This window comes from Marmota monax, unplaced genomic scaffold (genome assembly GCF_021218885.2).
Source record: "Marmota monax isolate L192 unplaced genomic scaffold, Marmota_monax_Labrador192_F-V1.1 WCK01_AAM20220418_F8-fsc00022, whole genome shotgun sequence".
NCBI lineage: Eukaryota > Metazoa > Chordata > Mammalia > Rodentia > Sciuridae > Marmota > Marmota monax.
In genome coordinates this window covers 5144894-5162281 of record NW_026695215.1, presented here as the reverse complement: position 1 = coordinate 5162281, position 17388 = coordinate 5144894, and the positions used below count along the sequence as shown (strand labels likewise).

Here is a 17388-nt window from a genome sequence, read left to right as displayed (position 1 = left end):
TAGCGGGACTATGTTGCAAAAGGCAATGGAAAGGCAGGGCTTCAAGTCAACAGTTCACTTTGACGGCCCCCGCGGTGCAGGCTCCAACACAACGCCAAGTTCAGAAGACACGCAAGACGTCCTTCAAGAGCACCTGAGATACAGTGTCATTCAATTAATCCATGGTCATGGTTGACAATTTTAGAAAGTACTGATAAATGATAACTCTAATAATAAAATATCAAAATAAAAATGACATAAAATTGTAATCACCACTATTCCCACCCTAAAAGAGAACTATATTTTATGCTTTAGTTGAAATTCTTTTTAAACAAACTGATTTTTAAAAAATTCCATGTGTGTACGCATGCGCAGGTGCACAAAAATCAGAATCCTACTACTCTTTAAAGTTTAATAGATTGAAAACATCTTTGTGTGTCATTGTTTTGCTTTTTATTATTATTTTTACTTTTTATTTTGAAATACCTTGGGGTTTAATAAAGGACTGTACAAATAGCACAGAGATGCATGGAGACCAAGCAAAAATCTCATTTCTACTTAGAGATTCACCCGCTCTTTGTGGCATGGTGGGCTCTTGCTAGTGCGGTAATAGCTGGTACTGAATGCTGGGGTTTCCCTCAGAGCTTCTGCATTGATTAACCAAGACTCTTCTCTAGAGAAGAGCTCATTCTCCCTCTCTTATTTATTTAATCATGGATATTTACTTTATTATTTGGGTTATAATCTAACAATGTGATTTTGTTACATACTTTGTTGTTCAGATTGTTTCAGCTTTGATTACTAGGAGCTTTTGGATTCGTTCATGTGCTTTATTTATGTATTATGGAATTCTATCCCAGCGGCATTAAGTGGACTAAAACAGCTATGACTGTTAGCTTAATAGGTATTTTTTTGTGTGCTGAAGGAGAGAGGAGCATTTTAATATATTAATAAATAATAATATAAATATATTTAAAATTTTTTTCTTTAAGAATTATATTACATTGCAACACCACAAGCTTTCCAGACTCATCTTTATTTCCATTGCCCCAGCCCTGAATCAGACAGTTCTCCAAGGATTCCTGGTTCTTTTTATTGGACAGTGATATTGAAAAACCAACATTACTGGGAATTAGGCACTCTCCTCTTTACTGAAATGTCCTTGTTTCTAGCCTTTCTGAGTGGACAGGGCTAGGAGAGATAGATACAAAAGAATATAGGATGCACGTGGTAGGTATGTGTGTATGTCAGTACATATAGTAATGCATACATGTACATGTCTATAGATGTATCTGTGTCTTTCCCTTTTATGTTGCTGTAATATAAGACTGGGTAATTGGTAATTAACAGAAATTTATTTGGCTTGCAGTTCTGGAGGCCAGGAAGTCCAAGGTCCAGGGGCTGAGTGTGGTGAGGGCCTTCTTGCTTTCTCACAGCATGGTGGAAGGCATCACATGAGAAGAAAGTGGGGGTGCATGCCCAGAAACCCACTCCTGAGACAACAAACCCAGTCTTGCAGTAATGGTGTTGGTCTACTCATGAGGACAGAATGCTCAGCTGGATCACACATGTTTTAATATGTTGCAGTTTTATTTTCTTTCAATAAAAAATTCTTATTTCCCTCAAGATTTTCTCTGTGACCACTGGCTTATTAGAAGGTACAGGTTTAATTTCCAAATATTGAAGGGTTTTTTTAGGTATCTTCCTGTTATTGATTTCTAATTTCATTAAATTATGGTCAGAGATAGTTTGTATGGTTTTGGTTCTTTTAAATTTGTTGATGTTCATTTTATGACCCTTAGTATGATGTATTTTGATGAATGTCCCATGTGTACTTGAAAAAAGTGTATTTTGCTGTTGGGTGGAGTTTTATATTTATGTATATATGTATCAATTTACCTAGTTGTCGATAGCATTTTTTCAGTCCTCTATATTCAAGTATTCATCTCTCTGCTGCTTCTATCAATTAACAAAAGAGGCATGTTGAAGATTCCAATAAAAATCATCCATTTGGGGGCTGAGGTTGTGGCTCAGTTGTAGAGTACTTGCCTCACATATATGAGACACTGGGTTCGATTCTCAGCACCACAGAAAAATAAATGAATAAAATAAAGGTCCATCAACAACTGAAAAAAAATTTAAAAATCGTCTATTTTCTCTTTCTGTTCCTTTTCTTCTTGCCTTATGTCTGTTGAAGCCCAATATCATTATGAAATCTCTTTATCCCCTCATAAGATTCCTTGTTCTGAAGTACACTTTGGTATTAGCATAACTATTCTGGCTTTCTTTTTTCTTTCTTTTCTTTTTCTTTTTTGTTTTTGGTGGACAGTACCAGAGATTGAACTAAGGGGCACTTGACCACTGAGCCACAACCCCAGCCCTATTTTGTATTTTATTTAGAGACAGGGTCTCACTGAGTTGCTTAGTGCCTTGCTTTTGCTAAGGCTGGCTTTGAACTCACAATCCTCCTGCCTCAGCCTTCTGAGTCACTGGGATGAAAGGCGTGTGCCACCGCACCTGGCTCTGGTTTTCTTTATATTAACTTTTGCTTAGCATAGTTTTCTCTACCCCTTTTTGATTTTGTGTGTGTTTGTACTAAGGATTGAACCCACAAGCACTCTACCTCTGCGCTATCTTTCCAGCTCTTTATTTTTTGAGACAGGGTCTTGCTAAATTGACCTGGCCTTCAACTTGCAATCCTCCTGCCTCAACCTCCCAAGTGGCTGAGATTGAAGGTGGTAGCCACCACAACCAGCTCTGTCCCTTTACTTTTAACTAATCTGTCCTAATTAAGGAGAGTTGACTTATTCCATCTGCCTTTTGCTTCTTTTTCTGTCTTTTCTTTCATTGTCTGAGTTTTTCTTATAATTCTCCTTTATCTCTTATGAAGTATTCACTTCTCTTTTAAAATACTTGTTGGTGCTTTCTCTAGAATTCTCTATGGTAAAAAAAAAAAAAAAATATATATATATATATATATATATATATATATATATATATATATATATCTTTGATTAATCTGAGTCTACCTTCAAATATTATATTGCTTCCCATGTTGTATAAGGGCCTAGCAGTAGTAAATTCTTTTTTATTATTTTTTTAGTTGTCGATGGACACAATACCTATATTTTATTTGTTTTTATTTTTATGTGGTGCCAGGGGTCAAACCCAGTGCCTCACCCATGCTAGGCAAACGCTCCACTCCTGAGCTACAATGACAACCCCAGTTAAATTCTTAACTTTTCCATTCCATCATGTTTTCATTCGTTTGAGCTGCTGCAATAAACAGAATACTTCAAGTTGGGTACCATAAATAATCAATTTATTTCTTACAATTCTGAAAGCTGAGAAGTTCGAGATCAAGGGGCCAGCAGGTTTGGGATGTGGTGAAAACTTCTCTCTGCTTTCAAGTGGGCGCCAGACCCCTGCGACTCAACAAGACAAAGTCAGAGGGGAAAGGGCAGAGGGAAGGAGGTGGCTTCCCACAACATTTATGAGGTTCTTAAGTCCCCACTTAACACATGAGGGCACGTCACCCCAAATCCCGACCTCTTCCTATTGTCCCACAAATGAATCAGTTTCATCCTGTGCGTTTGAGGGACACATTCAGAGCCCAGCCCCTCAGGCTGTCTTCTCTCACCTTTCATTTTACCAAACAAAAACAGAATACATTGCCACTAAGACTGTTTTTTTTTTTGACAGTCTGTTTTCTTTTAGAACAATTAAAAATAAGAAAGATGAATTTTATTTTAACTTTATTCAGTTATTCCATTTCCAGAGTCCTTTTTTCTTTGTGTGGATTCAGATTTGAGCCTGATGTCATAATCTTGGTGCTTGAAGAACTTTCTCTGACATTTCTTATTGAGTAGGCCCCATGGCAATAACTTCTCTCAGTTCTTGTAGTCTGAGAAGGTCCTTTCTTTCTTCTTCTTTAAAATATATTTTGGCTGGATATAGAAATATCAGTTGCTAGTTCTTCTTTTCTTTCAGGACTTTAAAGATGTCTCTACACTGTCTTTCAGTTTGCATTATTTCTGACAATAAGCCTGTTTTGCTCTCAGGATTTAACATTCTTCCCCACCCCCCCACCCCCCGCCCAGCTGGGCTGCATCCAATCTACCCTCCCTGTTGGTGGCTTTCAGCAGTGTAAGTATTATGATGAGCATGGCTGTGTACTATGGTTTCAATGTGTCCCCAAAAGGTCATGAGAGGAAAACATAGTCACCAACTATGTTTCAATCATCTACTTCTAAGACTCAAATTACGCCTATGTTAGAAAGTTTAATATTGTTCTGCAGCTCTGGAAGGTTTGCCTCTATTTTTTTCTCCCATTCTTTTCTGCATGTTTCAATTTTGTTAAATTCTATTGATTACCCTCAGAATCACTGATTTTTGCCATGGCCATGTGAGTCTACTAACAAAATTGCCCAAGTCGTTCTTTTGTTGGCTTTCCACTGCTGTGACAAAATACCTGAGAAAATCGGCTTAAAGGGGGAAAATTTTACTTTGGCTTGATGTTTCAGTGTATGGCTGCTTGGTCTCATTGTTTTGATCCATGGTGAAGCAGAACATCAGGCAGGAAGCAAATGGGAGAGCCAGGCAGCCGGCTCATGGTCGCCGAGAGAAAGGAGGACCAAGGTCTCCATAGCAGCTTCAAAGACATACCCCCAAGGACCTCAGTTCTGGCCCCCTAGGCCCACCTCCTAAAGATTTTTCCACCTCCAGCAGAACTGTCAGCTGGGGACCATGCTTTAACATGTGAGTTTAAGGACAGTTAAGTTCCAAATCATCACAATTTTTTTTAATATTTATTTTTTAGTTGTAGGTGGACACAATACCTTTATTTTATTTTTATGTGGTGCTGAGGATTGAACCCAGGGCCTTATATGTGCTAGGCGAGTGCTTTACCTCTAAGCCACAGCTCCAGCCCCTCATCACAACTCTTTATCACTGTTTTTGTGTTTGGTTTTGTTTATTTCAAGCAGTTCCATTGGATTCTTTCTTAAGGTTTCTGTTTCTTTTCTGAAATTGGCTACCTAATCCTGGATTTTATTTACCATTTTCATTCTGGTCTTTAACGTATTCATTGTGATATTTAAAGCACTCTGTCATAGCACAATGGTGTAATGGGAATTCCTCGTGCTCATCCCCTCACCGAAACATTGGCTGGAGGAGCTCCCACACATGAGAATGCCTTCACATGAGCTGAGAATCCAGGCGAAAGATGAAGAAACCTGAGTGTGGGACAGAGACAGGCTCACCTGTCGCATACCACCCTTTCCCTAAGTCCAGGCAATCCCTGCATGGGGAAGGAGACATTGCTGTGGACCCTAGCACCTGTCCCAGCCCCTGCTGTCCCAGCTCCAGGCTCAACATCAGGGCAGTCCCTGCCACCCCAGGCTTTACATCCACCTCACTGCCGGGTCAGCATCTGTGGACTCCAGCTCCATGTTGGTACTCAGAGCCCCAGGCACTGAACTGGCACCTCTGGACACGGGCTTCAAGTAGTTAGCCTCAACAATCTAGGCCCTGGGTCAGCACCCAGAGCCCCTGGATCCAGTCCTGCCCCACAGCCTCATATCACAGGCTGTCTGTGGTAGATCTAGGCTACAGGCCTGACCTCACTCATGTAGCCAGTATGCTCCACCCAGCCCAGGAAGGAGCCCCTCCTTCACCCGGCCAACAGTGGTCAATGTTTGGGTGGAAACAAAGATGTGTTCCAGCTGCCCTGAATGACACAGAAGAGCAGAAGAGGATTTTATTTATTTATTTATCTTTTCCCTTCTTGGGTGAAATAGCCTGACCTTCTGGTAGGAGAGTCTGTCTTGAATCAGAAGGGGTTTAACCAAATCACAACAGGAAGTGGTTCCAGTGCCAGCACCGCCCTGCTCCCCCTCCTCCTGGGGAGCAGAGCATCCATCCCGATTGGCTTTAACCCTGCGTCTCGTCTCGTGGCGGCTGCCCTGGGGGCCTTGGCACGTGGTGCTGCACTTTGCCTTTGGGATTTCTGCTCTCAGAAAAGCCTAAAGAAGAATGAGCACTTGCCAAAGGAAGAGGCACCAGTCAGGAGCCCTGCCTCCAAATGTAGCTAATTTCTATTTAATTGGCCAGTTACTACATTGAAAATAAAGACCAGTTGGTAATCAAAACCAGGAGGACAAAAGCTGAGCCATTGTGTCAGCAAGATAGAAAGAATGACCAGGCGGAAACAAGGCAGGCCCCGGGAAAGTGGAGAGACCAGCTTCAGAGCAGCAGAGTTCTGGGAGAGCTGGCAGCTGTGGGCTTCCCTCGTAAAGATGGATATCAGTTTTATTCGAGTTCCTCCGCCATCCACGGAACTGATGTTAATCGCCAGTTGGTCTTTTGTTAGAAAGCATTTGTTCCTTTATTAAATAAAAATTAAAAACACATGTACAGAGCAATTTTAAAACTGCCAAACAAGATGTGCTCGGCACCTCTTGGTGTATCCCTGGAGACAGGCAGAAACTGGGCAGGTTTCAGGAGAGCCCTGTGCTCCGGGCACTTGCTGACCACCTGGCTGGCAGCACAAGCTTGCAGGCAATGTGGCAAATGTGACTGTTCCCCTCCAGGGAAAGAATGTGGAATCCACAGCGCTGGGCGAGGCTCGTCCCATGGCCAGACTGTCCCCTGCATCCATAATCCAGGCCTTTCTCACCATCCAAGATGTACAAGTGCGACTTACAAAGACTTGTTCTCTTGTCTGTGCTGTTTGGCATGAAAGAATGGGTGGGAAAAGGCAAAAGGGGGAAGGGGAAGGGACACCAACGGCTGGAGTGGGGTCCCTTGCTGTGAGCGGCTTCTTCATATTGAGTTTTCTTAAGGCAGATGCTTTTTAGTTCAACTTTAAATCCAAACCTTTGTCCTTTCTATCTCCAAAAGGCAGGCTGTGTCTCACCCTGCTAATTAGCATGAAATTATTTCTTCTTCCTTGTTAGAAACTCGGCTTGCTTTTTTTTTTTTTCCAAAGATAAAATTGTCATCCCTGCTTAATGTTTATTGGATTCATTCGGAAGCAGTGCATTTTCATCAAAGGAACTAAAAGGCCCGGGAGATTCAGTGAAGAAGGGCCATGCAGGAGGGTCACAGTAAGTAGCACTTCTCATCAAACCAGCTGCCCAGGGATGCTAAAGTGCCGTTTTTAAAAACTGACAACTAATAAGGCCATTCAGCTTTTACTGTTTTCTAAGAGCCTCCGCTAAATTAATCATAGCGCACAATAACCCTGTAAGGTAAAAGAATAATTCCCGGTATTTTGAAAGCAATCAGTAATTCACAAAGAGGGAGGTAATGTCCCCCAGAACCGAGATTAAAACCCGGACGCCCGAGGGAGGCTCCACTCCCTTCCTGTCATCAAAGGCCGGCTTGTTTGTATCCAAGCAGGGCCTTGGGTGAGCAAGCGTGGTCGGAGCAGCCCACAGCCACAGGAATGGGAGGCCACTGTGCCGCAGAGGATGCCGGACAGTCTGTCCTCCAGGGCTGTGGGACGAAGGCTTGGGGTGGGGGCTGTTAAGCTTGTTTAATTACATACTCTTCTTACAAGTGGCCAGGGGTCCTGCTCAGGGACTCAGGCCCCGAGTCAGCTTGCCCCAGGCCACCCACACACTGGTACACCCAGGCACAAGGAGGGGCAGCTCCCTTTTGGCACTAGCTCTGGCCTGACTTCCCAGACACATCTGCACAGCAGGAGTAAAAGCCCATCCTTTCCAGAGGACCCAGTTCTTTGAATCAGAACTGCAGAGAAGCATTTGTCTTCTTTTCTTCTCAGGTGATGGCACACCACTTCATCCCTGCGGGAAGGGATGGGCAGAATTACTTGGAAAAGCCCATTAAGTGCTATGAAGAGGTACAGTGCCTCTCTCCTCTGGGGCCTCTCCCTGGAAGAGCAAAGGGGACCCCAGAAGTCTTCCTGAAAGACAGTTTGCTTCTGAAAATGAAGTGAGTCACTTCACCTCCTAGGTGTTGTGGGGTGGGGGGGTGGAGGGAGCACTGTAAAACTGGGCACAATCAAAGTTAGTCACCAAGCTACACCAAGCCTGGGCAGCTGGAGGTCATTCCCAGGAGCCTCCCCACCTCCATTCCTTGGCCTCTTCCTATAGCAGCCTCCGTTCTCCATTGTCCCTTCGGCAAGAGCTTCCTCCATTCTTTAAAGACACTGAATATTTTATTGACTCAAACCTGGGAAACGGACCAGAGGGCAAACAAAGATTGGGATGCTGGTTTTTAGCTGGATTTATGTTTTATGCATGGAATCATTTTAACTATTGGCTTTAAAATTTAAAATACCCCTAACATTCAGCAACTTGAGGGATAACTACAAATGTGCCATAGGAACATTTGGATACCTTAAAGATTATTCCAGGACTTTAGGAGTGTCAAATGAGAGAAGGGCTTTTTTTTTTTTTTTTTAACTAGGACGTTTCAGCTGCTGAGTATGGACAGGCGTTTTGGATTCATACCAGGAGCGCCTCCAGAAGACTCTTCTGCACCCCTCACAATGGATTCATCTTTCCTCTCATCAAGTGAAAATATCCCCAGATCCCAAATACGTATTAGGTTAGTAAACAAGGAAGGAGCAGGAGATGTACACTCGGCAGGCTCATCTCTTTAGGGATCCCATGGTTCAGGCCAGTGAAGGCGGTGCCCTCTGCCCAGGGCGGGGCTTCCCAGGGTCTTCTTTCACCTGTTTGGTCAGGGGACAAAGGGCAGGCCCCATGCATAGGGTGCTTCTTTCCAGTGCCCTTTGCAGGGTCTCTAGGGCATGAAAATCTTTTAATAATTCTGATTTTGAATATCAAATGGAAATGAGAAGTGCATTTAGGAATGGTGGACACTGGCCACCCTAAGAGCAAGTCTTATGCAAATAGGTTGGGCAGGTGTCTGCTCACCAGTCCAGTTCTCAACTCAGCACCCTGCATCACCTGCTCTAAAAGGTGCTCAGGCTCCCACCTTCTCACTGCCCAGAGCGAGTAGAATTTAGTTGACCTAGGGCGTGGCCCGGACAGTACAGTTGCCAAAGCTATCCTAGTGACTCTGATGTGCGGTCAAGGTTGAAAATAACTACAGAGTGATTTAATGTGGCCTTCAAGGCCCCTTGCTCCAGCCCCAGATTAACTTGACCTTTTCTTCCTGCACCTTATTTTAGCCTGTCTGTAAGCCTCGGAGGCACACTAGCTGTGTCCTGAATAGATCTGCTCACTCATGGCTCCACATTTCGTATGCACATTGTCTAACTCTGGGCACCTACTCTTCATCTAAGAAAGCTTCCCTGCCAACCCCACCTTCCGCGTGAGTCACTCCTTCATCACAGAACTCTCTGTGCCTGTCTCTAGGGGAGCGCTTCTCCATTTCATTATAGATTCCTGCTTGTAGTTGCCCCTTGACTCCTGCCCACCGGATCGTGGGCGCTTTGTCATTTCAGTGAGAAGCACAGGGTTTGGCAGGTATAGACTTTCATGAATGCTTATCGAGTGAAGGAATGCCAGTCTAGTGGACTGTTGATGTTCCACCACGCTGAACCCTGTTCTCAAACCAGGATCATCTGGGAGACCCGAGTTGGCAAATTGGAAGTGGGACATCTACATCTTTGCTACTCAAAGTGTGGTCCACAGACCACCAGCAGCTACATTATGTGGGAGCTTGTTACAAATGTAGAATCTGCACTTTAACAAGATCCCCAGGCAATTTATATGCAAATCACTGTTTGAATTGTTTTTTAACAAGCTCCCAGGAGATTCCTACTTAGACAGTCTGCCAGTCTTATTTGGGACCCACTGTTCTAGACTCCATTTACTAAACACGGTGGGTCCTGTGGGATTGCCTACTTTGTTCCTTTTATACCCCTTCCTCCCATACTAGCAGAGCCCCATGGTTCTGTTCAGGTACCAGCCATCCCCACCAGGCCTGGGCCTCCAGGAAGCTTGCCCCCACCTCCAGCCCGGAAGTGGGCCTGACCGATCACAAGGACACCCCTTGCCCCAGGCCAGGAATTGGCTCAGGAATGGACATGTGACCAAATTCAAATCAGTGAAATGTGAAAGTCTGGAAAAATTTCCTCTTTATCCTCAGAGAAAGCTTAGGGAAGAAAAAAATCTCTCTTTTTCCTCAGCACATTATCCTGCCTCAACATGACCCCTGGGAACTGCTGTTGCTATCTTGCTCTCTGCCTAAAGGGGAAGGCCAGCACTGAGGGACCCAGCAGAGAGACCAAATACGTATTAGGTTATATAAGAGCACCTGATTCTTAGGATGTCACTCTTCTGTCTCTAGACTTTTGTAATAGAAGGTAGTCACAGGGTGAACTACATGCAGGTACCTTGAAACCATTTCTGTCCCTTGAAACCAAAGGCACCCGCTGATTTTGAACATCATGCTGAGTTTATGCATCAACAGGCACTTAAGCACCTACCATTAAGCCTTATGCTAACTGCATTGTTCAAACTTATTCTAACCCTCAGATGATCTATAAGGTGCATGCTACTATTCTCATTTTACAGATGAAGAAACTGGCTCTTGGAACAATTAAGTTGTTAAGTCAAATAGCTAGTAGGTGGCAAAGTCAGAATTTGAACCCTAAGTTAGAATTTGGAGTCTGCAGGACTCTCAAACATATGCTCCTATGCTCTGCTAAGCTTCCCATATAGGATGTCCTTATATGTGAGGTTTCAGTAGGTCAGCATTTTTCAAATATGTGGGCTCAGGACCCCTTTACAGTCTTAAAAGTATTGCGAATCCTAAAGGGTTTTTATTTATTTGTATTATACCTATAGATATTTACCACATGAAAAATGGAAACAAATTTAAGATGCTTAAAGATATGTTAGTCCATTTTGTGCTACTGTTAAGTAATATATTTTTATTTTTGAAAGACTAGATTTTCCTAAACAAAACAAAATGGTGAGAAGCATGACGTTGTTTTACATTTTTGCAAATCTCTAACATCTGACTTAATAGAAGACAGCTGGATTCTATCTGTTCCCGCTTTCATTCTGCTGAGATATATTGTTTTAGTTGAAGTATACAAAGAAAATCTGGCATCACATGGACTTGTCATTGGAAAAGAGAGGGATATTTTATGACTCTTTTCAAATAAGTGTATGAAATGTTTTGATACTACACCAAAACTGCATGAATTTTAGTTTCTCAAAGGGAAATTGCAGTGCAGAGTCTAAAGCCACGTGAATCATTTTTTTCATTTGTATCACATAAAAATTATTGATCTGTTTTGTGCCTTGAATATTTTGCTTATGCATGTTTTTAACATCAGGCATCGGTCATTTGGAAAATTCTGTATCACTGAGTTTTATAGATCTCCTGAATGTACATTATATTATACTGCATTTAAAAATTGCATTTGTAGGGGTTGGAAGTGTAAATCAGTGGTAGAGCACTTGCCTAGCATGCCTGAGCCTGGGTTGAATCCACAACTCTGCAAAAATCAAACAAAACGTTGAATTTGTTGACATCACCGTTGATCTCATCACTAAACACTTTAAATATTGATAAGCTGTGAAGCTCATGGTGGCTAATACAAGTTTTCCAAAATTTTAATTTTTGCTTAAAAACTCAAATTTTACCACTGAAGACAAATACTCTCAAGTACTTTCTTTGAAGTGACAGGTTTGGTTGTTTATTTTTGAGAGAATGTCTACCAAATACCAAAGTGAAAAATGGAATTCCATGACCAAAGTAGATAGTTTAGCTTGTAACTCAATTATACAAGTGTTTTTCCCTGAGACAAATCTTGTACTTCCATATGCAGTAGATGGGCTTCATGCACGTTTCCTATTTCATCACATGGGTTATTAAAAGGATGTGTATTTAAGGGTTTTAAGGCAATAAAATTAGTAGTTTGCACAGCTTCATCAAATACTTTTTTTTCCCTTTGTTTCTGGAGATCAAACCCATGTCCACATGCATGCTAGGGAAGCACCCAACTGTTGAACTATACCCTGAGATCCACCTAAGGGCATTCTTAAATAAACCTAGTGGGACTTTTTCTTTTACTTTCCTTTTAGTATGAATGTGTTGCAATATAGAATACAGTGACAGTTACAGCTGCTTAATCATGGTTTGGTGCCACTGCTCAGGAGTTTTCTTCACCAGTGCTTTTACACCATCAGCACAGTATCAATATGGTGAAAAAGGTAAATGGCATCTTAGTACAACTGTGGGCTCCGTTTAGATGCACTGGGTAACCTGAAGTGTTCCTGGGCTCCTGGGAATCACAAGGCCACACCTAGACAACTGCTATAGTAAGTGATTATTTGGTAAATGAAACCTCTTAGAGGACATTATGTGTATAAAATGGTTACTACAGAGGCCTCTAAGAGTCTGGCTCCTACATTTGGGTCAATGTCACTATTGTCTCAGTAGCTGCCAGTACATGGAACATGAAGACAGGTCTCTTGGGCATCTTCAGGTGCCAAAGTGCTTGGGAAGCCTCAAGGTCAGAGGGCACAAAAACTGGCTCATCAGGTCCACATGCTTCTAGTTACAGATATACCAACAACACTGGGCATCCGCAACTACCTTCTCTGTTTCCCTGTTTGGCCCATTAGGAAATTTAACACGCACTCAGCTTAGAAATACACTATTTAATGCGATCTGATTTCTGTATCTAATTCTTAAAACACTCCTATTGGGGAAGTCATGTAAGTTCAGCCTTTTTCTTGGGCTACATTTTCTCTGATGCTGAATAACTGTTAAATAATGAAGACTGGTATCATTCCAAGGGGGCATTGAGACTCCCGAGCGGCAACTCTCCCCTGTGGCCCACCAGAGGCAGGCATCTTGGCTATAGAATATCAGCTCGAGGTGTCTCGCTGAGCCAGTCCCTGTTCCAGGACAGAAAACGCAAGTCCGTGAGTCAGCCCCAGTGTGCTGAGCACTGGGATTTTCCTTTCTTTTGCTAGAGGAGGAAGAATAACAACAGCTTGCGTGAATGCCTACAGCGGGAAAAGCCATCCTGTAATTCCAGCCGGCTGGGCACCTCCAGGCCAGAGGCAGTCCCTTGACTCGTGATTGCTCTGTGGAATTTGCCCTGGCACCATCTGAAGGGTTAAGGAGAACCCTGTTCCTCACTTGCAGAGACTTGGTGCTGACTGGAACTGGGGGAAAGGCCAGGCGGCTGCTTGTCTGCTGTATCTACTAAACAAATTCCTTCAAAGCACAGAAGCAAGACAGACAACCCAAGAAATTGACCTGAACTTGATCTGCAGAATGATCGTTTCTGCTTTGCTGTGTTGTTGTGGAAAAAAAATAAAATCAAGATATGAACGTGGCAGAGAAAGAAGCTCCCCAGAGCATCAGAGAAACAGCTCTGGGTTCTTGCAAGTTTTTCCTAACACTTGACCTAAGATATTCTTTCCTTCAGGGCTTCTTGGGCTGTTTTTTTTTTTTTTTTTTTTTTTAAAAAACACAACCGTATCATATGCTCCCACCCTCAGATCTGTGCTGGGAACTCAGGAGTTGTAATGATCTCCTCAGCTCTGGGCCTCTTAATCTTCAGGGCAAACTCACTTGACTGTATCCCAGGCCTTGAGAGGGAAGACGGAAGGAGCAGGGCCAATGGCATCTCTGGAGCAATCATTTTCCAGGTCCAGACCATGTTTTTCTTATCTGTATGACATGCCTGGCCTTTGTGTGCAGAATCTGAATTCAGCCTCACAGTGAGGAGTGTGTGTTGGCACCTCGGCAGTACCCTAGTGATCTGCTGCACCCACCGCCCCCTTTTTATTTTTCCACTATTTGCTCAGCATTTGAGTTCTTATCATTATGGCCACAGAACACTCTTTCCCTCTGAAAGAGCGTTATATCTGTATTGTACTAGACTGAGAAATGACCAATGAGTTGTTGGAATTTGTATTCTTGTTTCACTACTAAAGGGTCGTAAATATTGGAAAAGTCATGTCCCTATTCTGGGCTTCATCTGTATAATGGGGATTGGAGAGAGGGCTACGTTTCCAGTGGATCATAAACTTGGAGATCAGAACCACATTTTTTGCAGGATCCTCTCCTTTCCACCCTCTTCCACCCGTCAGTTAAAGAGAGCAGTGAATCCCTATGCTGAGATAGGCTTTGGGGAACCTCTGCAGTTGATTGCTTCTGGGTCCTCTTCAATCCTAACATTTGTTTTCTCTCTTTCTCTAAATGCCAAGTTGTTCCTCCACCCCCACTAGCTTGTGAACTGCCAAAGCTTCTGTGCCTCCTAGGTGGTCCACAGACTCCCCTCCCTGTCTCTGCAGGCTGAAGTCTGGACCTTCCAGACCTTCCACAGCCCCAAAGAGATGGGAAATTTGGTGCTTTTTAAAGTGCATTCTTTATTTAAAAGAGTGCAATGGAAGATCATAGGGGTCAGATGAGAGCAAGCACCCGGATGGGAGCAAAGGACATCTGCAAACAGGCACGCCTCCAGCACCCTGTCCTCGTGGCCACACAGAGGCTTCTGGTGAGGGAAAAGAAGGTTACTGCCAGTTTCTGGGGGAGCAGCCATGCCTAGGAGTGTGGAGCTACCCCACCCGCAAGCACCCGCAAGCACTGAGGACCAACTTCGCTTCCTGCTCCTGCGATCAAGTTTGACAAGCTCCCACCTACATTGCTGGCTGGAATGCACTCAGGGAGTACAAACATTTATTCTCTGCAAGTGTGCTGGTACTGCTGCCTCAGGGACAAAGCCAAAAATGTGGTTTCTGAATCCCCTGATCTTGTCAAAGTCACACACTGCAGACTCGAAAAAAGAGAGAGCGAAGCCAGTTGGCTATGCATCTGTAGAAAAAGAAGGCAAATCTGGGTGGTTTGGGGGAAAACAAAGATGACAAGCTTGGAAGAGAATTCCCAGAACGAGTGTTAGTAAACACAAACACAGCGGGGAGACCTCTGTCACCCAGAAGTGAACACCCAGCAGAAACCTGTGTGGTGAGGAAGGTAAAGCTGCCACCCACTCTGTCTACTCAGGGGGCCAGTATGGAGTCTCATTTAAAACACACACATTAGAAATAGGATTCACCTACAAGATACATAATTGAAATCATAGACCGAAATTGAGATAAAATTCTGACCACATTTTTGTATATTTCCTAAAGTCACTATGAAAAAAATTGAGTCATTTCCTGCTAATCAGTTTATCAATCTAAACCTATCATGAGAGAATCAACTAAATATAATGCTGGTCAGAGTTGGCATAAGAACTGCAGGAAAACATCTCAGCCCATGTAAAACCAACAGCGGAAGAACTGCTTAGGTATCTGAGAGGACTGATAACAGAAAATCGCAGGCCAACCGATTGGGTATATAACCTTGGAAACTTTCTGGTCTCAGTGTTTCTGTAAATAAAATGGGACAGTGCTGTTTCATGGCTCTGTTGTGAGAAAATGAATAATCTCACACACTACCACACTTGTCATTAAAATGTAACCTTCAGTACAATGAGTAAAACGTTCTCATCTTTAAGAGCCAGAGGAATACACACACAAACACACTTCAATTTTTTTAAAGACAATCTCTCAAAAGTTAGTAAGCCAGGCGCAGTGGCGGATGCCTGTAATTCCAGCAGCTCAGGAGGCTGAGACAGGAGGATCATGGGTTCAAAGCCAGCCTCAGCAATGGTGAGGTGCTAAACAACTCAGTGAGACCCTGTCTTTAAATAAAACACAAAATAGGGCTGGGATGTGGCTCAGTGGTTGAGTGTCCCTGAGTTCAATCCCTGGTACCAAAAAAAAAAAAAAAAAAAAAAGTCGAACCACAAGGAAACAAATAATTCAGTTGAAAGGGGGAAATATAGAGCTGACTCGGCTTTCAGCTCTGTGTCTTTCTTGACCAGAAACATCAGGGCTGGGTGCAGCTGGGTGGAAGAGCATGCATTTAGCATGTCTGAGGTCCTGGGTTCAATCCTCAGTACCATCAAAAATAAATAAATAAATAAAAAGAGAGAGAGAGAGAAACAAAGTAATCATGTTTCATAACATTTACTAAGTATTCGTTTTGCATGTATTCCCTAGATATTAAAAATAAACTTTGTAGTCCAGTGAGTTTAAAGAAACATTTCCTTGACACTCATACAAATCTGTCACCTGCTGTAGAAACAGGTGTGTGGGAACAGGTGGGACCAAGAACCAGATCACACTCAGGCTGAAAGAAGGTGGCCAATGCTAACACCCTGGGAGTCATGGTGCTGTCCCTTTTTCCTGGTCACCCGCAGATTCACGTCTGAAGATTTGACATGTGCATTTTTTTCTTTTCTGTCTTGAAAATCAAGGACCCCGGGTGTTGGGCTTCCCTGAGGACAGTAGCTGTAGCATGAATTCCCTGACCATCCGGGGTTTAAAACAGAAAGCAAGGAGAAGAAAGGGGAATGAGAGATGGACAGATGGGCAGAGGAGCCAGCTTTGTGGGTTTGGAAAGAATGGTGGCTCAGGTCAGGGGAAGCGCAGATGCAAGGACCCATCCTGAGCCACTGCTGCCAACCTCTAGGCCCCCCAGGGGTCTGTGTCCACCAACAAGACACACGCATCACTGAGAATGGCAGTAGCCTGGCAGGGCCTGATGCCGAGGGAAGGCCAGAGCCTGCCTGAGGCCAGAGAACCATCCTTGAGGAAGCACGTGAACCTTTGGCTCTCTGGGAAAGCAGTCCCAGCAAAGTGCCCAGCCTCCCACTCTGCGCCCAGGCCCTACCTTCAGGCTTGGCTTCTCCAGGGATACTGGACTGCTCCTGGTCCTTGAGCCAGGCTGTGCTGGTCAAGGGCATTTTGAACTCAAGGTATCAGGCCACTTAGGCTGGAACCGTCCCTACTGACACCTGGGAGTCAGCCAAGAAAGCAGCAGCTCCACCTCTGGGTCTGGGCCAGCATGCTGGGCCTCCCACTGCCTCGCGAGGGGACAGGACACTTCTTCCCACATGAGAGACCCAGGACAGGGAGGCTGTGCCTGAAAAGCCAAGGGGTGACCACCTACCCTGGGGTCTCTGTTCAGCCTCCAACGGCCCCAGCAAGGCCAGCTGCTGCCTACAACTCACTGAGACACCAGGCCCAGCAAAATCCATAGCAGCTGCACCTTCTGCCCAGGACAATCAGACCAGAACCAACAGGGAGGGGGCTGTGGGGATTCCTACCATTCTGGTCTTGCCATCTGGAGTCCCAGCTGAACAGGAAAGGTGCTAATGCGCCCATTCAGAGAAGAGCATTCCAAGCAGGGCACACAGCCTCCTGGACTCTCAGATTAGGCTTCTTTGCTCCTCTGGCCTGCCCTCCACCCAACTTCTCTGTGGGAGGAGCAGGAAGGGGTGATGTAGGTCGATAGCCTTGGGCAGCAGTCACAGTAAGGAAGTCCCTTCCTGGTCCCCTCCACCCCCAATGTCCACTTCTGCCTCGGGCAACAGAAATGTGGGAGGGGCTG

At 44.1% G+C, this 17388-nt stretch overlaps 1 long non-coding RNA gene across 1 annotated transcript in view; it reads right to left on the bottom strand.

Moving 5' to 3' along the window:
* Positions 1 to 17239, bottom strand: part of LOC124084535 (uncharacterized) — a 52373-nt gene extending 35134 nt beyond the window's left edge. Inside the window, exon 1 of the long non-coding RNA XR_006849131.2 lies at positions 17105 to 17239. This is a non-coding gene — a long non-coding RNA (uncharacterized LOC124084535). The remainder of the gene's footprint in view (positions 1 to 17104) is intronic.
* Between the last annotated feature and the right edge of the window lie 149 nt (positions 17240 to 17388).